The 24,018-nt window shown below is 46.1% G+C and overlaps 1 long non-coding RNA gene across 1 annotated transcript in view; it reads right to left on the bottom strand.

Annotated features, from left to right (window-relative positions):
- Positions 1-2,654: 2,654 nt before the first annotated feature.
- Positions 2,655-24,018, bottom strand: part of LOC129387725 (uncharacterized) — a 177,871-nt gene continuing 156,507 nt past the window's right edge. Inside the window, exon 3 of the long non-coding RNA XR_008614912.2 lies at positions 2,655-2,726. This is a non-coding gene — a long non-coding RNA (uncharacterized lncRNA). The remainder of the gene's footprint in view (positions 2,727-24,018) is intronic.

Below are 24,018 nucleotides of genomic sequence, written 5' to 3'. Positions count from 1 at the left end.
GTGCTTCTGAATCTCGCCGGCAAGCTGTCAGCACCGCTCGTCGCGCGCTGCGTTACTGCAGAAAATAAGGTTGCTGTTGCAAAGAGTAGTTGTTCGTTTTCCAGCTCTCTCGAGTAGGCGAGGTGTTCTTGCACGCACAGGCACCATTCGAGACCTAAGAGTGCGCATAATCTTTCAACGCGTCGTGTGCGTCTGCTTGACCATGGCATATTCGCGGCCAGTGACATAAGCTCATTTTATCCACGTTAACAGCCCTTTCTTCTCGAGTTATTTTACAATTTTTTTATTTTCTAAAGCTTGATGCCGGGGTGCCAGATAAACAATGTTTAGAAAGTCGTACCGCAAAAATTTTAGAAGCCCGAAAGCTAGCAAAATGTGTTTCCTCGTAGCTTCACAGTTACCTGGATTGGGATGTATGCTGGTGCGGTACTGCGCATTATGCATGAAGACACCTCTAATTGTTTTCTTGCTGAGTGATACCTTAATAGAGTTCAAGGCTAGACATACAATAATAACACGTTAGATGTATAGGTTATGTATCGGCAATGTTCACACTTGACTCGCCTCGTATTTCGATTGTGGGCAAAGCTGCGGGAGCGATTCTAGGTCTGTGGCCTTTCGATATTACGTCTATATCGAAGCTTAAAGCTTAGCCACGACACGTTAAGAAGTTTCCTAATCCAAGCAACTTGTTGACTCGCCACTTGCCACTCGTCGTCAGCAGCACGTTCGCCGTGCACCCTAAGGCGCGATGCCACATACCAACATGGATAGACGGCGCTAAGGTCGCAAATTGATGGCGCCCTCAATAAAATGGTTTATATGAAGGTATTTTATCGTGATTTATGGTTTGATTACGCAGAACAGATGTGCCCTCATTGGCACTGTCTCGTCGATAAAAAGGTCGCGCTATTTAAACAACTTCGCTGGCGCGTCATGTGTTTGCAGCTCAAGGTATACGATAGGGGGTGGAATGAGGAACGTGGTGGTGTGACGACAGCTGTCTAATTCATCGTCAGCTTAACCGAAAGGGCGGACAGAGCAAACCCTGTCTCCACCTTTTAACTGCTGTCGCTGTAAGAACTATGTAAACTTAAGGCAATCCTCTTTAGTGCAAGCCCTAGACCTCTAGCCCTGCCCACCGTGTTTCGTTTTCGCTGTCAGTACCAGTTTTCTGTGGACACCATTTGGGCAAATATGTAGGCCTTATAAATTAACTCTTGTGGCGTCCGCCGTCTGCCGCAGCAGTGACAAATGTGTGGGGTGCTTTGTCCAGTGATAGGAGAATGGAAGTCGGTCTTGCAATGCAAAGTACGCTGAGCCGCTTTTAGACTCATTCCTGTAGGGAGCTCTACGAATGACTTGGGCTCTCTTCTGCTATACCTATTTGTGCCAGCCATGTCCGCGCGCGCAGTGGCTAAGGTACCAGTCGCGATTTACGACGTGACGTGCAACCATATGTTGTCGGAGAATAAATGTTGTCCCGCTGTTTCTGGTGCTCGTCGTCGTCACTTGTTTTCCTGCCGCTTTCCATTAAGATTGTTAAGATTGTTCCGTAGATCGATAAGATGCAGCAGCGACTACGGTGGCGGTGACTAAAGTAGCGGCAGCCGTGATTTACATCACCGCTGTGCCGTGGCACCGTTTCGCTTCTCGAATACGTGGCGTCGTCGACGCGACGTATGTTTCCTCCTATGTTTCCCTTGTCTCGTCATTCGAAGAAACCGACGTCACCAAACCATGCTCCTTTCTTTTTACCAACTCGTCTAGTCTCCCGTTCTCGTTTATTTTCTGTCTCTTGGCGCACAAGTCACTTGCAGCAGTCGTTTTAACAACGTGACCTTCAGCACGGTGGACGATCTTTGCCTAATTTGTATTCAAATTCAGGGGATTTGTGTGCCAATAACAAAATTTAATTATGAGGCACACCGTAAAGGGGGGGGGGGGGCGATGAAGGGGCTCCGGATTAATTTTGACCACCTGGGTTTCGTTGACGTTAGATGCAGCCGCCGCGGCCGAGATCAAGCTCATGACGTCGAGCTCACCAGCGCGACCCCACAGCCAACGCAATCCAAGACAGGTATTTGTTGTCTTGGATGTCAGTGAGCTAAATGTCAAAAGGTTTTAGCTGGGAATGCCTGAATTATGACTTCCTCTCTTAGACTGCAGAACTAAATGACGTCACTCTTATTGCATCATTGTGGTATCTGCGAGAACCACAAGGTCTCTGAGTCTCATTTCTGTGCTTTTCTAGGCTTTGGGCAACATTGACATGAGTGCTGACAGCAGCCACATTGCGAAATCTTTTCCTTGGCGTCCCTGTTCGTTTTTTTTTCTTGATGCGGTGGCTCTGCAACTTTGTAAAATATTGATTGATTTGTTTCGTTACAATAGCGACATGTTATCATTCAGTCAAAGGTAACTATTCGTTTGTCGAGCCTGTCCCTCGACAAATGAAGTGCTGTTATTGGCTGTACTGATGTAACAAGCAAAACAGCTGCCCTAACGGCGTTTCGCGGTCGCGATGCATTGGTATAGCTTGTGCTGCAATAGGTATACCGGATGATGTATGGAAGCGACCTTCACGAGAATGACAACGTATGAGAGATGTTTTATTTCTGAGAACAAATGATGATGCATGTTAAGCACCGTCCCAGAGGAGGTCGTGCACGTCGAAACTTGTGCGTATTTTCCAACTGCAACCACGTGGCCACCAGCATTGTCCGCTGTAAAAGCAAGTTGCAACATGTAGACGCGCACAGATGGTACTTTAGTACCAGTGCAACAAGTACTATTTCGCCACATGTTTGTTATACTTTTGTAATTGTTACAAGTAACGTGATGATAGAGTAGGACTGGAAAGTAATTATCCAAATGATCACTACAGCGACCAACACGGCTAGAGATGTGGCCTGTTCAAGTTACAAATCCCAAACAACAAATGTTAATAGTATTTTTCTCAATGAACCTGGTAGCTGTTTTTTCTTTCTCTTCTTTTTTTTTTGTGAAGTCTTGAAACGTTCACGGTGGTGGTAAAGATAGTCGCGTAACAGCCCATAGACTTGCAACATCACCGTTTATAGGTAGTAGTCTGCAAATGTACGTAAGTGTTAGGGGGCACCAGCCTATAGAAGCAAATGATAACCCCTCCCCTACCGGGAACAGGGGTGAAATAGAAGCTCGGGATCCGCGGCTCTTCGTTGTGACACCACCACCGTGTCGCTACCTAACTCGGCCTGTTCAGCTTTTGGCCGTTGATGCAGCGTTTTCTCACTAGGTAATCATGGGGCGTTGCCTTGGCACTGCTAAACTAGCTGGGTCCTTCCCGGCGGCTTAGAAGTGATAAATAAAAACCTCGAATTCGCGCTCCCTCACGGCGAGGTCGGCACGTCGACGACGAGCGCTTTCTCGATCGACTTCCCGGCGGCGTTCATAAAACGCCGCATCTTCTTTCGCCGAACGCATGACGCGCGGCCCGCTCTCGCTGCCGTTCCTTCAACGCAGCCTGTTCTTCGGGAGAACGAACCAAACGCGGCCTCCCCCATCTGACTGCCGGGCCTGAACTGGCGGCAAACAGCGGGCGAGCGATCACGAGATCGCACCCTTTCTCTCCTCTGCAGGAAGGGACGCCTGGGATTGGCTCGCGCCTTGCACTGTGTCTACTTCTTCATGCATATAGAACCCCGCTTTAAAGGGCGCGTATGATGAACCAGCAGTGCCTGAATCAGCTAGCGTGGCGATGTCGCATGTTTCATCATATGATGAACCGACAGTGGCTGAATGAAAGGTACCCTTGTAGATACAACCGTTTCACGGTTTTGGTCTATCATTCGCGTTTTCCACAAACTGTGCATTCCCACGAGAGAAAAAAAAAACATATCGAAAGGTGCATTATCACCAGAGGTCGGCAGCAGCTATCCATTTCCTCTAGATGACACTACACCTAAAACATGTTTATGATGGACTCGATATACAACCGGACTGGTACCTCATTTCGGCGAGATGCCTATCCTTACCACCCATCTAATGGGAAACCAACGCCTTCATCCACTGTATGAACGCTGCCTTTTCTGTGTGTGACCGTCATTGTGCCCTTCATTCTTTGACTATGCACAGCTGGTGAACGTCGGGCTGAATGCTACTGTAATAAATACCACGAAAGAAGGAAAAAAAAAAACGATAATGGCTGATTCGGTTAGCGTGGTGGTCTCGCAACCCGGATGGTTTGAATCTGCAGCCCGACAAACAATTTTTATTTTCGCGCGGCTTGAATTTTTTCCTACTGCAGCACCGACGCCGACACGAGTGAGGCAATACAAGCTTCGCTTAAGAAATGACGCTGATGACCGTGCTGGCTCCACTCATCGCTACGCTTGGCAAGGTCATATCAGAAATTTTAGCCTTGCTGCTAATCCAACAAGCCATTGATAGTTAACTCGTGCGGTACACACAGTGCATTGAAAGATCTGGCCCTCTGCTTGACGTGTCATGTGACGGTGCTACCTAACTCCGTCTGTTCAGCTTTTGGCCGTTGATGCAGCGCTTTCTCACTAGGTAATCATGGGGCGTTGCCTTGGCACTGTTAAACTGGCTGGGTCCTTCCCTGCGGCTTAGAAGTGATAAATAAAAACTCCAATTGATCAGGATCGATCGCCAAGGGCGCATTTAAGAGTCGAGAAATATGTACAGGAGCGTTCGGGCGTGTTCCTGTATTTGTGAACGTCGACGACGCTTCGAGACGCCGGATGCCACGTGCGAACGAGATCTGCCAAGGTCAGAATTGTTAATGTGTTCCATGTCTGCGTCTTTCAACACTTTTGTAATTGTTCTGAGACTTCAGCTAGTTAGTACTTATTTTTTTTTCTTATTTACAGAGTACTTAGTACGTTTTTTTTTTTATTTACAGAGTACTGGAGGCCAGCATGTGGCTCAGGCAGGAGTGGGTTTTTTTTACACAGTATTGATACGAAATACAAACATTCTAAGAAGAACAAAATAATAAAGAAAACGTCATAATAGAAAGATTGATGTACAGTGCAAGGAATTGTGTAAAATAAAATCAATGATAATTTTTCATAGAAAAAATAATAGCGAAGTAAGATTTGCAACAAGTAATCCAGACTTACCAAGCTTAACGCAGCCAGGATAGACAACATCCTTTTTTGACACGCAAGCGGATATTCATTGATGCGCGCATACGCATGTACGTTTACTACACTGTGTATATTAACACTGGCAATGGTGCGAAATAAACGAGGACATAAACAAAGATTGAATGCCCACCACAAGCGTTTGTAGCGCTTATAAGATAGACTTTATCCACTTTGAAAAAAAAAAATAAAGGAGCGTGGAATAATGGACATTGTGAGGCAACATTGTCCACGGACCATAGATCACGGCAGCTGTGCTGACATGCAGCATACTAATCAGTTTGTCTACATCGTACAAGTAAGCAAACGCTACTGTACATGTATCCCGCTCGAATAACCCCTGCTTGGTCCCGCTGCCGTGCCCATGGCTACTGAGTGAAATGGCCTGTGAAGTGTTGCTTTACCTCTCTAAGTTGTTATTACTTTGTGGGGATGTAGAAACTAACCTGGGGCCGGACCTATGCCATCTTTCTAAGCAAGTGCAGCAACTCGCGGACGACGTCAAAGAAATAAAAAAATGCTCGACTCGCTTCCATCGAAACTAAACTGGACCAAATGACAGGCCTTGATAAAAAAAAGTTGCCTCTCGTATGAGCATTTTCGGTAAATTGCAAGAGTCCTTTACAGTCATGGAACAAAAGTTAGATGAGTTGGACAACCAATCTAGATGATCTAACCTAATCGTCTACGGATTTACAGAGGACGACGGGGAAAATAAAAAAAAGATCTTGACATTGAATTCAAGGAAAAAATAATACGTAATGTACTTAAAAAATTAAATTATGCGGTTTAACGTGCCAAAACCACTTTCTGATTATGAGGCACGCTGTAGTGGAGGACTCCGGAAATTTCGACCACCTGGGGTTCTTTAACGTGCACCTAAATCTAAGTACACAGGTGTTTTCGCATTTCGCCCCCATCTAAATGCGGCCGCCGCGGCCAGGATTCGATGCCGCGACCTCGTGCACAGGAGCCCAACACCATAGCCACTGAGCAACCACGGCGGTTCATGTACTTAAGCTTGAGCCGGTAGCCATAGAGTGAATTCATAGATTGGGTAAAGCGGTCACAAAAAGGCGCGGCCTGTGATATTGAAACTCCCAGATTTCTGCGACAGAAATAAAATACTCAAAAATTGCTCCAAGCTTAAGGGATCATCCTTCGTTATCGGAGAAGACTTTTCGCCTCGGGTTCGCGAAATAAAACGGAATCTGTGGAACGCAGCCAAAGTAGGAAGAGCATCCGGGGACAAAGTTTCTCTGGTATACGACAAACTAAAAACTAACAATGCTTTATTCGCCTGAGATGAGGAATCAAACTACATTCTGCCGGCTTTCCACAGTTCCCCCCCCCCCCCACCCCCCCGACCCCCCCAAAAAAAAACACCGAAGCAGAAACGCGATCCTTGCGTCCAAGCAACAATCCTTTACACATGAAATAAAATTTGCTAACATAAATGCTCGCAGCATTCAACAAAAACTAAACTGGCAAGGATCTTTTATACTCAGCTTTGAACCAGACTTCATCGCCCTAACAGAAACATGGTTAAAGAGTGACGTTAAGGACTTTGAGATTGCGCCACCAAACTACGGAATCTTACGTAAAGATAGGAAAACGCGAGGAGGAGGTGCAGCTATCCTAATAAATAAAAACATTTAATTCACGCTACTTCCTGACATTGAAGGGGCTCAAGCTGTAATTCCTGACGTAGAAGGGGTTTAAGCTAGCTGTCTTCTGCAAATTAAATTTTTCTTCCTGCCATGTCGTTGTCGGCTGCGTATATCGAAGTCCTTCATCAAATAACATCGACATTTTAACATCCTTGCACACGTACCTGTGTCATTACGCCATTGGAAACAGACTAATACTGGTAGGTGATTTTAATATCGCAGATATCAACTGGTATACGATCCAACATCACTCCGCCTCGTCTGACATAATCGTTGATATTATGTTAACTCTAAATCTTTATCAAATTGTAAAACAACCTACCCGTGTACGCGGTAGTTCCGCGAACATACTTGACCTAGTGTTCTTTACCGATCATTTTTCTCCAGATAACGTCGATGTTGAGCTACTAGACGGTATATCAGACCATAACGTAGTCATATGTTCGATCCCAGTTCATGGCTGCATAGCACCTTCTAAATCACTTGTTACTTACTCTGATTTTCAACATACCGACGATTCTAGCGTTGTCGCCCACCTTTCGTGTGAATTTTGTTCTTTTGAGCAGCTCGCTAACTAACCTTGTTCAGACACTGAATTGCTCTGGCAGAGATTTAGAAACATCGTATTCTTTTGTATCCGAAGTTACATCCCTACTGAAATAAAACAAACACAATAACACGAACCTTGGATAAACCGCGTAATTATACAGGCCGAACGCAAAGTAAAGCGACTCAGGAAATTGTTAAAAAGGAAACCTAACTTCCACATTCGCCTATTCCTTACTTCCGCAATCACTTCTTTGAAATAAAAAATAAAGGCCGCAATATCATTCTCTCTAATACGTTAACTTCCTTAAAAATTCACCACAAGAATTTTGGAATTATCTTACGTCTACAAGCCAAAATGACAATATTAGGCCTAGAGAAGAAAGTAAAGAAAGAGGAAACTTAATGAACAGCTCTTTAAAATCTATTTTCACCACTGACGACATGATCCCATTCCATGTTCAATCACATAGTTCGGATAGAATAGATACCATTTCCCTAAACGAGGCAGGAATCCTTAATTTATTGTTAAAAATAGACTGCAAGAAGAAAGCTGGACCTGCAGACATAGCAAGCGAATTAGTATGCTGAATGGATGGCCAAATATTTATTTGTAATATTTAACAAATCATTAACAACATGTTCCCTCCCAAGCGAATGGAAAATGGCTAAAGTAATCCCAATTCAAGAAGAAGGTAACAAAACTGTACCTTTCTAATTTCCGTCCTATTTCACTAACTGGCACAATATGTAAGTTGCTTGAGCACATCATCCTTAAACACATTACTACCTACGTCGAAGAAAAACACTTTCTATCAGCATTCTAGCATGGCTTCCGCAAAGGTCTTTCTACAGTAACTCAATTAACCGAATTAATGCACGAAGTGTCACAAGCCACTGAAAACCAAAAACAGATAGATCTAATTCTACTTGACTTCTCCAAAGCATCTAATTGGGTATCCCATAAAAACTAGCTATAAAAATTGAATCAATATTCGGCAAAGGACCAATTAGTGACTGGATCAGTGCTTACCTAACAAACCGTACATAGTTTGTCCAAATTCAGTACCAAAAATCTGAAATAAGCCAAGTTACATGAGGTGAGCTTCAGAGTAGTGTCTTGGCTCCAATTTTATTTCTTATGTTTATTAATGATCTACCCGCATATATTAAGATTAACATTAGGCTTTTTGCAGACGATTGCATAGTATATAAAGAAATTAACTGTCTCAGTGACCACCTAACCCTCGAAAACGATTTAAAATCAGTATGAGAATGGTACATGGAGTGACAAATGACATTAAATATAAGTAAATTTGAATAATAAGAAACACACCATACCAGACTTTTCTTACACACTCGACAACACCCAACTAGCTACAGTTAAAGAACACAAGTATCTTGGACTAATATCCCATGACTTGATGTGGGAGGCACACGTAAAGCATGTAACGTTATCTGCAATAAAACGGCTATTCTTCCTGAAAAGGCGCCTCCATTCAGCACCGCACCTGACAAAGCTTCTTGCCTATAACACATTTGTTAGGCTAGTGCTCGAGTACGCTAAGGTCATTTGGTTGCCATCCACAAATAACTTAATTAATAAACTAGAGAGCGTGCAAAGAAAAGAAGCAAGGTTTATTTTTAACAAATAGCGCATATCTGACTCCCCCTCCGAACTAATGGAGAGAGAGAGAGAGAGGAATATAAGAAGGCAGGGAGTTTAGCCAGTCAAGGGTCTGGTTGGCTACCCTACGCTGGGGAAGGGAGAGGGGGAAGAGAGAGAAGGGAGAGAGAAGGTGTAGATACGTGTACGGACAGTACTTGTGTTAAAACCACTCTCGCAAACCAGACGTTCTGAGAAAGCACAAAATTGCCTTCACTGCCTTGTGAGCCGACGATCGGTAGGGACGTTGCTCTAGTTATGTCTCTTCACTCAGAGGACGATAATCGAATTTCCTGAATGCGTTGCACAAAGATTGTCCTTGTGTTTGAAATTGAGGACAATGGCGCAATAAGTGGTCAATGTTCTCCTCGCATCCCCAAACATCACACGTAGGACTATCAGTCATTCTAATTAGTGTTGAGTAGGCATTCGTGAACTAATGGTAGCTGGAATACGGACCCTCCGTAACCGTGCCAACTCGCACGCCAGAAGATGATGTCTCAACTTTTTAACAATGTGCCTCGTATTGACAGCACCAAATACCTATCTAACTCAGAAACTAGACCCTCACGTCCTAAAAACACCCCCAATTTCTTCAGGAATACTGGTTAAAAGCTGCTTTAAGTTTTCCATTTTTCTACAGGCAATAAGGGACTGGAATAGCCTGCCTACATATATATCTGCTTGCAATAACCAAGATAATTTCCTGTCATTATACTTAGAAACTACCTACGTCTTTCCCAAATATAAACTATTTTATAAAGTTCGAACTTTACCGTTTTTTTTTATAAAGAAGCTGCTTAAATCCTGTACGACCTATTCGTACAGGATTTACGACCTATTTTTCTTAATTATGGCGCGCATTTTGTAACTGCTGTATAAACGCTTCATTCATTATACATGTTGTACCATAAGTGCTTGTTGAATAATTGTACACGCAACAAAACCCTTTTATTATGACATGTTCACCCATTTTACACTTGTGTAATATGCATATTATATGCTGTTAGGAGTGACCTGCCGAGGTGGCAACATGCAAGTTTTCGCAGCCAGCTGCAGCTGCGAGCGTGGCGAACTTCCCCGAAGATACCATGGAAGCCTTCAACACCCGCCACGGTGACTCGTTTCGTAGGGATCCCGAGGTGGCGTGTAAACAACCCGTCGGCGCCGCTATGACTAAACGCGATTGGCGGATCAGCTATTGTCAGTGAAATCGGCAACGCCTTCATGGTTCGACCGAAGCAGGGGGATTTCCTGCAAGGAGATGCCTTGCGGTACCTTTTCACGGGCCTTTGAAGACGCCAGACAATGGACAGCGGCGGAGGCCACTGTGCGAGGTCCGCTCTGGAATTTAGAGGCGCCGGACAAGGGACAACCGGTGGCCACACTGCCTGGTCAGCTCGGGGAACCGACGCGCCTTTCAAGACTCAAGATAATGGGCAAGCGGCGGGCTGACTGCGTTGATGTTTGACGCTGCTAATCGGCAGTGAAAACTGTGCGTACGTGTGTGTGTAAACCGTCCCGCAGAGAGGCGGCTTGTTTACGATGCCGTCGAACGTTTTGCCTCAGCTAGGGATCTAGGGAACACGAAGTATTTAAAAACGGCTGTTTGTCGGCTGCTAGGAGTGCTCGTCGTCGTGCTCTGTGCTCGTGAATGTACTGGTGTGCTGTGTGCTCGTTTGCTGTATGTTCGTCTTGCGTGCTCCATTTGGGAGCCACGCTAGACTGTCGATGTATCTCTTGTTTAAAATGTAAATACTGTAAATAAATCCTGCTCGCCTAGTCCTGTCGCCCCAAGTTCCTCCGATCGTCCTACAAGCCCGACTTCAAATCTTACAATGCATGCCCTTCCTGCTAAAATCCCCGTTGGGATTGGCAGTATGTATGGAATAAATAAAATAAATAAGTACTCATCCACGCGGCTGGGGTGCCGAAAGCAACGGTCGGGTATGATAACGATGCTTTCGTGACCGTTTGAATATTCTTGACGGTTCCCTGTTATCGGCGAGGAAAATGCTTGGGCCGCAGTCGTGCCCTGATAAGTAGAGGCGCGCCGTCGTCAGTGCCATTGAGACTTTCTCTGCGTGCCACTTTCATGTTATTTAAGTGGCAATTCGTTGCTACGCATTCCTATGCAGTTATAAGTTTGTGTGAAAGTCTTTACGTCCCTTATATCTTCTAAGGGTTGTGTGCGAATCTCTCAATATGATACGGCGACTGCACTAAACTAGTAACTAGGCTGCGCTTCGCTGCTGAAACCCTTGATGACACTGCTTAAGTACTTGTGATTTCTGTTACAGCGCGCATTGTTTGCTTTATCACATTGCTAGTTATTTTCATGCTCGATTCTCCTCTTTGTTTTTATTTCCTGCGTACTGTGTAAGACTTCTCCCGGATATCGGGCCGTAATAAGGCCGCTCGTACTGTTTTCTTCGGTAAATAAATAAATGAATAAATAAACAAATACGACTGAGGTGGCTATATTGGAAGAACAAATGATTAATGCAACAACGACGACAACACACCACTGTGGGTATAGCTTCTGTGTTAAATTATTGGCAGTAGGAGGAAGACGGCGATAAAAATAAATAAATAATTTAGCTAGTCCTTATATGACTGTGTTTTTCCCAAAAATGGCATTCCGTAGAGAAAGAAGTGTGAGCATTACTGCGTACTAGCTATCGCTGTCACTACTTTGCGCTTCGGCCGAAATTGCAACTTTTCATTTGTTGTTGACATGCAAGCTGAGCCACTGACGCGACAGAGGGAGAATGTCGCTGGGGCGATAAAGGCATCGACCACTACACCGAAGGTAGCTTTGTCCTCTAGTTAATCGCCAAGTGTGACCAAGCCCGCAGTAAAACGAGAGGCTGGCGTGACCGCGTCTAGAAAGGCCTTTGTTCCGAAAGCAGCCAGATAATGCCGCCGCGGCGTCTTTGTTCCGCCACAATCAAGCTTAAACAGAGGAAAGCGTTTTCTCTTTCTTTTTCATTCTACATGGCCAAAACACAGCAAGCTCCATCGCGCTCGGCTGCGCGCGGGACAAAACACTGTTTCTGACGGCGTTTAAAAGTAAACGGCGGGGACTGAAAAAAGGAAACGTGATTTTTGTGCATTTCCAGAAAGCTGCTCGAAGATTCATATCTCGTTTCCTCTCTCTTTTCCGGATGCGTCGCCATTCACTCCGTGTGTACTTATGCTCGAACAACTGCGTTTAAGGCCCGTTTTGAAATGAATGCACGATAACCATTTCTCGCTGGAAGATTTAACGCGTTTAACCACAGTGTTAGCACACGTACTGCAGTCTGACAAGTCGCCGCCGTGGTTGAATGGCTGTAGCATTTCTGATGCTTTCTGAGCACGAGGTCACTGACTCGTTTCTTTGCCGTTCCGAGCACATTCTATATAGTGAGAACACAATCTCCAATGTGGCTTTTCTCAAGTGCATGTGTTTTCATTGGGGTGTCAATATAAATTAATCTAGACCATTTTCGGAAAAGAAGTTCCTTGAACCATGGGCGTGCACGTCGACGGCACAAAAATCAACGAAAGCGCTGTTGCAGAACCTCTAGCCGGCGGGTGTTGGGCAACCGTGTCTACACTCGGTGCGCGAAACTGTGCGCGCACTCTTCCCTCTCTCTCTTTTCACCTCTATATACCCTTTTCCCCTAGTGAAGGGTAGCAAACCGAACGTGCGTCTGATTAGCCTCTCTGCCTTTCCTCCCTCCCCCCCCCCTCTCTCTCTCTCTCTCTCTCTCTCTCTCTCAGAGCAATCAATCAATCAATCAATCAATCAATCAATCGACAAAAGCGTGTAGCTTGTCTCCAGCAGATCTTTAGTGGAAGCATTAGGCAATTATGCTGGAAAGTTTGTGGCATCATATGTTTGGCTATGTAAGCAACAAACCTTCTTCGTCTTCAGGTGTAGGAAATGCAATCACTCTTACCTAATCGCCCATGTGAATTGTCATGGAAGCAATGATAATATAGCGCATCCCTAAACGACAGGAAAGGGAAAAATGAGTTAATTAGCAACCGCAGTGCATGGACGCGGGAATGTAACACGTTAAAGCTAGTATATCTGTCGCCCATTTACATAGTATATTTGTCGCGATAAGTTAACCGCAAGCGACCACTATAGTTGAGAAACTATTTTTCGCCATATCAAACTTTAGCTATCTATTGTGCAGAATTTTAATAAAATGACGATACTGCTGCGACTGGTATTAACATATAATTAAAATATTGTATATGAAATATAACAAAATGATGTTGTAATGCCATGGCTGTGGCGAGATGAAGACGACGACGGATCTTTGGCGTTGAACGCAGAACCCAGTGACTGCCTTTTTGGAGAATCATTCTCATTAGACCATGTGTAATTAAACGCGCCTTATCTGTAGCAGCTTATGGTCGAGGTGTTGGGTGTACACATGGCACGGCTCTGCTACCTCCTGATCTTCACAACCGTGGAGTTACAATATTATATATAAAATTCAGGAAAGGACGCTTACATACTTATAGGCCGACAATAACAGTAGAGAAAAAAAAATCATGCTGACCGCGTTGCTTTCAACGAAGTATTAATGGTTTGGGCTCAAACAACACCTCAAGGCAGATTCATAAAGAATAAAAGTAAATAAAGAAACGCTGCTGTGAATGCTTCCAAAGAGTGGTTCATCAAACATTTTTAGCAGTTTCTAAAAACAATGTTGGTGGACATCATAAAGGTGGGCCGTAATGAGGAATTTTCATGTGATTGCGATCATTATGGCGATCATATCTATAGCCTCAGTGAGCATGTAAGTGCAGAATAAACGCCGGCCAGTGCCAAGAACGTGCGCACTTAGCAGCAAATCTGAGACTCGAAATCGTTCCCCGAAATCTGCCTCAAACTGCGGCGCAGTTTTTCGCCGTTTCGTCCTTTAGTGCGTAAGACTGTGATTCTGGGATTCCACGCATTTCGCCGAATCAGATCTACAGGATCTATATTGGAGTGGGTCATCTTAGACTTGTCAGCAGCAGGCAGGTGGATGGCGTGCTAAAAGAAACAGTGTTCGAAAATTCAAGCAAGAACAATTCCGAAACTACCCTAATGCAATGTTCTGTTTTCAGATTAGCGTTTCTTTATAGCATTAGCATAATTGAGGCTGCAAAACATATATTTGCACATCGACCACTGTCCAAAGAAATCGGCTACAGAGGATTACGCGTCCTAGTTCTGTGCACTTACACGTAAAAGGCATTTTTCGCTTTTTGTTGTTGTTCACGTCGCAATTTTTTTAACGCTGTACACGGTTCGTAAATGTCTTGCCTGCTGAACGGCCGTATTCAGTAATGGTCGGTTCGTATATTGAAACGCTTGAACCAGCGGAGTATATGAAACACGAGCTAATAATAGGACGTACAATAACATGTGATATTTTGATTATAACGCGGAGAAATAAATTAGTAAAAAAATAATGGCAGCACCTTATCGAGGCATTCTGTAGATAATTTTTTTCGTCTATTGTTGTTATCGTTCGCGTTTTCAACTTCGGTTGCCAACCATTGTTATCGTTGCTCTACAGATTACTGCCAGTGCTCGCATGGGGCTAACCATATTTGCATAATTTCATCGTTCTAATGTTGCACCTACGCGCTCTTCTGAGCCCATATGATCTCAATTCTCTCGGTGCCTTCAGTACTCTCGCATTATGACGTCGCCCTTTGGTAGAAGTTTTTCTGACCGTCCGCATTTTTTTCGCCCCTCAATAACGACGTATACTCCACCCGTAGGCAGTTAGTTGGGCCGTTGGCCTACGCTTCACGCGTGGCCTAATCGATTTTCTGTCTTTTCTTTTCCTGCGTAAAACTGGAACCGAACGAGAGGCCCTTAGACGGTGCCGGTCTGTGCCTACACGCCTCTTTTAAACCCGCATGCATCTACTTTGCCTCCGTTTCTTTTTACCTTCTTTTTTATTTAGTTCTCGTGGCTTCTATTCTCTACGTACTTCCACAACGAGGCCGTGCCGAACACTGCTAACAGCACGTTTCGTCGTTGCACCATCGATCCCTATTCTTAATGATTCTCCGCGCGATCGTTATAATCTTCTCTGAACGCATTGTCCTGATCCCTCACGTAGGGCGCGCACAAAAATACTTGGATCACGCCTCGTTCGCCCAAGTGTGATCATTCGCAGTGCTCGGAAATACGTTCGAATAAGGTTAAGTAAAGAAAAAAAAAAGAGTATACGATTTCTCAAAACGAAGACGGAGTCCAAGCCTGCATCTCTATACAGCGAATGGCGAAAAACATCCCCGAAGTGACCGCGCAAGGGAGCAGGGCAGCCCCAGCCCCATTCCGTGCGACTGATCTCACCGAAGTTTTGAGGTACGAAAGGGCGACAAAAAAAAAGAATGCGCCCCGCGTGCTCGTCTCATTTCTTCAACGCTCGCCCGAGAGGCCGTGCGCAAGTAGATAGCGCGCCGAAATGTTTTCGATTCTCCAGCTATATTTCTGACCATGCGCCCGCGATAACCCCACGCAGCGCTGCCAGCGGAGTCCCAAGTGAGCACTGGGCCGCGTAGGCCTTCAGCACTTCGTTCTCTTTCCGCAGCCCGCAACAGTTTACGGTTGCAATTCGACGATGCGTCTTCTGCGCCGGCGCCTCTGCCTTTGTGTTTTTCGAAACTGTTTTTTGTTTCCCGTCGTTTTTTATACGTCTTCTCTCTGTATTCGGCACCCGAGTGGGCTGTTTGCGCTGTCACCGCTCGGCTCCTTTTCGAAGTCCGAGATCAGCAGCGCGGTCTCATCGGTGAAGCTGACCCATTTCTCAGGCCGTCAACGTCCGCAGTGGCGCAGTTTGCGGCTTCATGGCGCGAGTACGTTTACCAGGGATCCGAGAAGCACCGTCGTTGCCGTCGGTGCGTTCATCCGGAGGACACGAAAAAAACAAAACCGGTGGTCAAGCGATGAAGGGTGGGCTCGATACACTGTGCCCGGCGCGTTCAATGCGCCAGCGGCGGCAATTCGCAACCGCCGGACATTCATCACCGCACCACGCCATGAGCTGAGAGAGGGAGAGCTTTTCAGAAAAAAACAGAGAAACGGAAACGAAAGGAAAGAAGAACACCAAAGAAGAGTCGCAGCACTTGGTTACCCTGCTTTTCGCCGAAATAAAAGCCAGTATACAGAAGCGACCGCAGTGTGTTTTGTTTCGGCGGGTCACAGACAAGCCTTCAAAGAGAGAGAGAAAGAAAGAGAGAAAACGGTCCTCTGCAAAAGATACATTCCACATAATACGTGGAGGGGGACGGGATCGTGGCGAAGGAAGAAGAGTCATCGGCACAAAGGCAACCATTCCACCACCAGCGTCTTGATAGCTTCGGTTCCTCGCCGCGCTCGATCGCTCTCTTGGAAATGGCGAGGCGCGTATGCAGCGTGCCATACGAAAAAAAAAAAAAACTATCCTAGAGAAGCGCATTACGTCTGCATTAGCAGGTTGCCGGAGTGGCGAACCTCAACAGCTTTCATCGGAGGCTTGTCAATGCACGTGTCATTCTCGCAACTGCTGATCTTCAGTATACGATGCGGCGAAAAATATGTTAGTATCGGGATAACGAAATCGTAATGAAATGAGTGCAGGCAATGCAGACTAGTGACAATAGGCAGGCATTGTATTTCGACGTTTGGAGCTACACAAATGCTACAAGAATGAGAAACTGGGACGGTAGGCTCTAACTGACACTAAATATTGTTCCTGCGGTAAGACACATGATTGAACGTGCGTCAGGTCGTCCTCTCTTCACGAGTCCTTAATTTTGGCGCTAGAACAATTTTTGTCTACTTAAGATGGTTTGCTCGCTGCTATCGTGCCAGCAATGGCAGTGCCTATTCTTCGATAAACATTCATTGATGCTTCCTAACCGACCGACCGACCGACCGACCGACCGACCGACCGACCGACCGACCGACCGACCGACCGACCGACCGACCGACCGACCGACCGACCGACCGACCGACCGACCGACCGACCGACCGACCGACCGACCGACCGACCGACCGACCGACCGACCGACCGACCGACCGACCGACCGACCGACCGACCGACCGACCGACCGACCGACCGACCGACCGACCGACCGACCGACCGACCGACCGACCGACCGACCGACCGACCGACCGACCGACCGACCGACCGACCGACCGACCGACCGACCGACCGACCGACCGACCGACCGACCGACCGACCGACCGACCGACCGACCGACCGACCGACCGACCGACCGACCGACCGACCGACCGACCGACCGACCGACCGACCGACCGACCGACCGACCGACCGACCGACCGACCGACCGACCGACCGACCGACCGACCGACCGACCGACCGACCGACCGACCGACCGACCGACCGACCGACCGACCGACCGACCGACCGACCGACCGACCGACCGACCGACCGACCGACCGACCGACCGACCGACCGACCGACCGACCGACCGACCGACCGACCGACCGACCGACCGACCGACCGACCGACCGACCGACCGACCGACCGACCGACCGACCGACCGACCGACCGACCGACCGACCGACCGACCGACCGACCGACCGACCGACCGACCGACCGACCGACCGACCGACCGACCGACCGACCGACCGACCGACCGACCGACCGACCGACCGACCGACCGACCGACCGACCGACCGACCGACCGACCGACCGACCGACCGACCGACCGACCGACCGACCGACCGACCGACCGACCGACCGACCGACCGACCGACCGACCGACCGACCGACCGACCGACCGACCGACCGACCGACCGACCGACCGACCGACCGACCGACCGACCGACCGACCGACCGACCGACCGACCGACCGACCGACCGACCGACCGACCGACCGACCGACCGACCGACCGACCGACCGACCGACCGACCGACCGACCGACCGACCGACCGACCGACCGACCGACCGACCGACCGACCGACCGACCGACCGACCGACCGACCGACCGACCGACCGACCGACCGACCGACCGACCGACCGACCGACCGACCGACCGACCGACCGACCGACCGACCGACCGACCGACCGACCGACCGACCGACCGACCGACCGACCGACCGACCGACCGACCGACCGACCGACCGACCGACCGACCGACCGACCGACCGACCGACCGACCGACCGACCGACCGACCGACCGACCGACCGACCGACCGACCGACCGACCGACCGACCGACCGACCGACCGACCGACCGACCGACCGACCGACCGACCGACCGACCGACCGACCGACCGACCGACCGACCGACTGACTGACTGACCGACTGACTGACTGACTGACTTACTTACTTACTTACTTACTTACTTACTTACTAGTTAAGTAACACACTAAGTAACTAGCTGAGGAACCAGCAAACTGACAAGCTAAATAATTATATTACTTAATTACAAACTAAATAGTTAAGAGGAAGCTTTAGCTCGGGTGCTCCTATCTAAATACATGTAAAAGGAGAATTCGTTTTTCTCGGCAACCACTGCACTAAATTTGACTGGGTTTGCTGCATTTAAAAGAAAAACTTAAAATCTGGTGACTGTTGGTTTCGAATTTTTGAGTTAGGCCGTTAATATTTTATAAAAAATTGATAAAAATTGAAAATTTTCAGAAAACGAAACTATCAAGTTTACAACTCTCTAACGCAACAAGAAAAAATGATATCGCAATTCTGTGAATTGTATCTGATAGCACATCTAAAGCGGACAAAATTGATATGTTACACATGAATCTCAAAAAATGTAGTAATATGTATTTACAACTTTTGCAGAACCCTCGTAAACAATGTAACAAATTCACGTAAGATGTAAAATGACATATAATATTTGTCCGCTTTGAATGATCTAATGGATGCCGTTTACAGAACCGCGATATCTGTTCTTGATGCAGAGCTATTAGTTTGTAAACTTCATGCTTCTATTTTTTTCAAACTTCTGAATTTTTGAAAATCTTTCTAACAAAATTCAAGCCCTAAATCAAAATTCTGCTTCCAACAGTCACTAGAATTTATCTTACTCTCTCAAATGCAACAAATTTCATCAAAATCGGTCCAGGGGTTATCTCAGAAAAACGTTTTTGCGTTTTTACATGTATTTGAATAGGCCGCGTCGGAGTTGGGCCCGAGCTAAAGCTTCCTCTTAACAAGAACTGCCCGTTTGATAGCTTAGAACTGGTATCCACATTAAAATGCTCGTGTCTCGCGCTATGCGTGCACGTTCAAGAATTCAGGTGGCCGAAATTTAAGCGGCACCCTCCCCTACGCCGTGTCTCAATGCCGTGTGTCTTTTCATGCCGTTAAATTCCAACATTTCAATTTTCAGAGCAGGGCTCAAGTCTCTACGATATAGCGACGTACAGCATTAGACGTGCAAGATCTGAACAGTAAACAGGAGCGCGCTAGGCCATAAAAATATATTGGAAATCACGTCAAATCCTATTAGCAGCTGACGTACTCCAAGCTGATGATCTTGCGTTCTATGCACTTACCGAAGTCTGGCTCACTTACAATGTTGCTGCTTTCGACTGCGCTTGTATACAAAACTCGAAATGCGAAATTGAATATGGACGGCCCGAAGAAGCGGTGCGTAGCAAACACGAAGTAAAAAGAATAATAAATGGGACACGCTGAGTATATAATGTCCTCCCAAAGGCAAAACTTGCGCTCTTGCGCATGATGAGAACGCTCTGTGGCAATCGACTTCCAGACACCCTTTTGAGCCTGTAATCGCGCTTTGGCGTGTGTCAATGACCGCCTGGCCAATCGATAGGTTGAGTCAATATACGCAGACACTACAACGAGGAATGACTCAATTCCAAAGTGCTGTAGAGCTTGCGAAGGATGGCAGACGTGACTTGGCCTTACGGTGTGCATCTAGTGTACCACGCTGAGGCAACGGCTCAGCAAGGCGCTTTCGTGCTGTAACTGCAGAGGGCCCAACGCACATTAGAACACTGGCAAATGGAATTTTGTGATGAAATTCTTTTCAGCTACCATAGTTCTTTTTTTTTTTTTTACAACGAGGCTGTTAGTGCGGCTTAAGCACTCAAAAACGTTAGGTGCGTGTTTTCACGGTACACTGGCCGAACTAGATATCTCAGAGAGCTCATACTTGAGGAGAATGGGATACATGTTATGGATAACGTGCAGGCACATTTTTAATGTTGTGGAATTATTAGAAGCTCGATAGATATTGCTAAATCCCCGTTTTTTACCTGCTAAAATGCGTTACATGAAACGTACGTTTAGTTTCCCTTCTTCTCTGGTAGAACCAAGCGGAGCAGGAATTTTTATATTAGGAGGCTTTAGAGAGAATTGGGGATAATGTAACAAGTGGCATGTACTGAACGCTGGAAGTGTGTAAGTTAACTATTAACTCTGAACATAATTACTGAATGGCAATTTTCTTCCTTTATTTCATGCGCTGTACGAGGGGCATTTCCCAACACGTGTCGGTGAGCTAAACCACGGATTTTGTTTATATTCGGTTGAAATAGGGTGAGTGAATGAGTTGTTTATTTGAATGGAATTGAAACTATTGTGTCGTTGGCTTCTCCACGAACTATTGATTGTTCAAAGATCAAAATGTGATGACATGACGAATTAGGAAACTTGTGGGGGAAGTATGGTCAAAGTTTAAAATTTGTAGTGGTAATTATAGCCTTTGTAGAAACTCATTTACAGAAATGTTGTAGAGCATCAGAATCGTATTAGAACCACACGGAAACATTGTGCAATGTCCTGAAGAAACTCAACATGCCACAAAGTTGACATTTCGAAGGAACAAGGGTCATCTTATGACAGATGTGGGGACAAAGTTTCAAGAGCGTCAGTTAACTAAAGGCTTTGTAAGTCATTCCTTCAAGGGATACTAAAGGGGAAAATAATTTCTTCTGCATCAGTAAATTACCGTTCTACAACACCAAAACCACCACTCTTACAACGATAAGACGTTTGGTAAGCCAGAAAAAGCGCAAGAACGAAGTACGGGTGGCGACGCCTACTTAAGTTCCCGCACCTGGGGACTGTGACGTCTTGGATTTTGATGGCATCTTCTAGGGCATACTAAATATATATATAGCGGTACAGATTGACTACATTGTGTTCTAAAGGAACCAAATATTAAACATGGCAAGTTTCGGGAACCTTTATTCAGCCAACGCGGCCCAAATGCGAAAACAAACTTTGGAATCCCTGACGTCACGCTGACGTACCGGCGCTTGGGTTTCGGCGCGAAATTCAAATACTGATACTTGGACCTTCATTTTCTCATCTAATAATCAAAGTATTTTTTTTTAATTGACTGCCTGCAGAGTTCTCAAACAATGCTTCATTAGTCTAAACTGATTTATTGTTTCGCTTTAGTGTCCCTTTCAGCAAGGGCTCGGAAACGTTATACAGCCCTTTATCGCAACGTTTTCCAATGTTCCAAGAAAACTGTAAGTGACGCCAAGTTCATAATAGGTGAAAATCGAGGGGGCAATGTGTGACTAGAGTTTAACAATTCTCGCCGAGTTACGAGCTTTCTGAGCAATTATTGAATACGCGTTTTTTCTTTATTTTCATGTGTTATACCAGTGCAATGAGTGTTTGTTCTCACTGAACAAAAACAGGATACGTTCTTTACATTTGTTGCGAATGGAGAGAGATACGTTTAATATGCACTATTCGGGGTTCGGAATGTGTAGATTAATTACTGCCTTGGCACTAATTTACTTAGGGAAGCGCTCCAGAGCGGGGTCTTTGTATTTTACGAACTTCGTGAGTATGTGCGCTGGCTACAAGCCTCGATGATACTGCTCAGCTTTTGACAAGCTGTACGTGGAATGCCTTTATCCCTTCCACGTGTCCCAAACGTCACACTAAGTTCCCATTAAGTGGATATCGGTGGCATGCATAAGGCAATGAATGGCGAAAGTTTAATGTTTCTTGCGTAATTCCGCATTTTGGAAACAATTACTGGGTAGTCGTTTTCTCTGTTTAGATATGTTATGCGAAGTGCGTAGTGTTTGCCAGCCACCCTGCTGCTAAGTTCGAGGTCGCGGGTCTGGATCCCAGCGGCGGCGGCGGCCGCACTTCGATGGGGGCGAAATGCATAATGCTCATATTGACACGTGTAACACAGTATTGCTACTGTGTTCTTCAACGTCACCACCACGTGACAATATGCTTAAATTTAGGTTCACATCAAAGGACCCCAGATGGTCGAAATTAATTGGGGGTTCTCCACTACGGCGTTTCTCGATCAAAATAAGATCGGGATGTCGGCACGTAAAACCCTAGAATCCTCTTCTTATCGTTTTTTTCAGAATCTTGCCGGCTCTTCTTGGAGAACAGGCAGGCGCATCAGCTTAATAGATTGCGTAAATATAGATGGCGAGTCATGTTTGATGTTCGTGAAATGCTTAATTAGTACGTGTGACATAACCACGACGACGCACAAAAGTTATTCACATGTATTCCTGGTGTCTTGACGGCACGAAATGTGAAACCGTGCTCAATATTGCACAAAAAGAAGTCCATGTAGTACGTAACACGCGGGCAACGTTGTGAAGCATGTGGTTTATTTACAGGCAGTTGAAGTTCTTATTGCTACAGCTCGAAAGAAACAACCTTGATGGAAATTGGGGTGTATTTCCGCAAGGTCGAACAAGTCTGCTGTGCTTTGTAAGTGTAGATTTCTCTTCTTGATGCACAGACACCACACAAAAATAAGAAAACAAGATGCAGTGTGGGATGCTCGGGAAGTGAAAAAGCCGTCATAAAATTCTTGGGCCAGGATTGTTATCTTCCTTAAGTAAAAACATATCTACAGACTTGGTCAGGCCCCCAGAAAACGTACGTGCCTGTGTGTCACAAGGGGCAAATGAGCACTAAATGCATTTAGATCTGTATCGTATTTCGATGTGGCCGTAGACCTCTCCTCACCATTCTCTCTTCGACAAGCATCAAGCATCACCCTGCGTCCTCAAGAAACATCGCTGCTTCGATATTTCACGATGCTCAATCAGAATAAATTGATGTTTGCGCTCCACCATAGCTTGTAAACGGTCAAATGATAAACTTAAATATTGCGTGAGACTGAAGTTTCGACCAGTGCGGTGCATAAACAAAAATATTGCACGTGGTTACATGTTCTAAATGGCGAAAAAAAGAGTTGTACGCACAGCTTTTAATTGTATAGCATTTAGTTAACCACATCACGAAAACTTCGTCTGACGTAGATTCCAATAGATGTGTTAGCTCTGCATATTTTTTCTAGCTAAATGAAAGGGAAATTGTTCTTGTGAATGTAGCTGTACCGTCGTCTGTGTGTGCGTGTGCGTGTGTGTGTGTGTGTGTGTGTGTGTGTGTGTGTGTGTGTGTGTGTGTGTGTGTGTGTGTGTGTGTGTGTGTGTGTGTGTGTGTTGCGTGCGCGCGTCCGTGCGCGTCCGTGCGCGTCCGTGCGTGTGCCTGTGTGTGTGTGTGTCTGTCTGTCTGTCTGTCTGTGACAAAGACAGAGCTTGATTGATGTCAGAGTAAATGAATGCAGAGCCGAAGGAATTACTGGTGTCTGCTTATTTATCCTCACATAGAATCACCAGGCAATTGAATTTCCTCAATAGACTGTCGGCTCTACTTATGATTATGATTACGAAGTGATGCTTAGAAATCATAGAGGCATTGCGAACAAGGTAACAATTTTTTTCTCACTTCGTCTTCTTAAATGCCTTGCCTACTCCATGTAACGAAAACTGTGCTCGTTTGTTTGCTAACCTACATCGAGCTTCTCGCTCGATGTAGGTTACATGACCTACTCATACGACCGTCTGGTCATATTTTTTAAGCAGTTCCGAATATCGATTCTTATCACGAGAACGGGCCCACGGAATACCATTCGGACGATTCAATGGGCCAACTTCAAATCTGATATGGAAGATGCCTGCAGCGAGGGCCT

This window comes from Dermacentor andersoni, chromosome 2, assembly GCF_023375885.2.
Source record: "Dermacentor andersoni chromosome 2, qqDerAnde1_hic_scaffold, whole genome shotgun sequence".
In the NCBI taxonomy this organism is placed as follows: Eukaryota; Metazoa; Arthropoda; class Arachnida; order Ixodida; family Ixodidae; genus Dermacentor; species Dermacentor andersoni.
The sequence above is the reverse complement of the archived record's forward strand: the minus strand, read 5'-3'. Positions and strand labels throughout refer to the sequence as shown.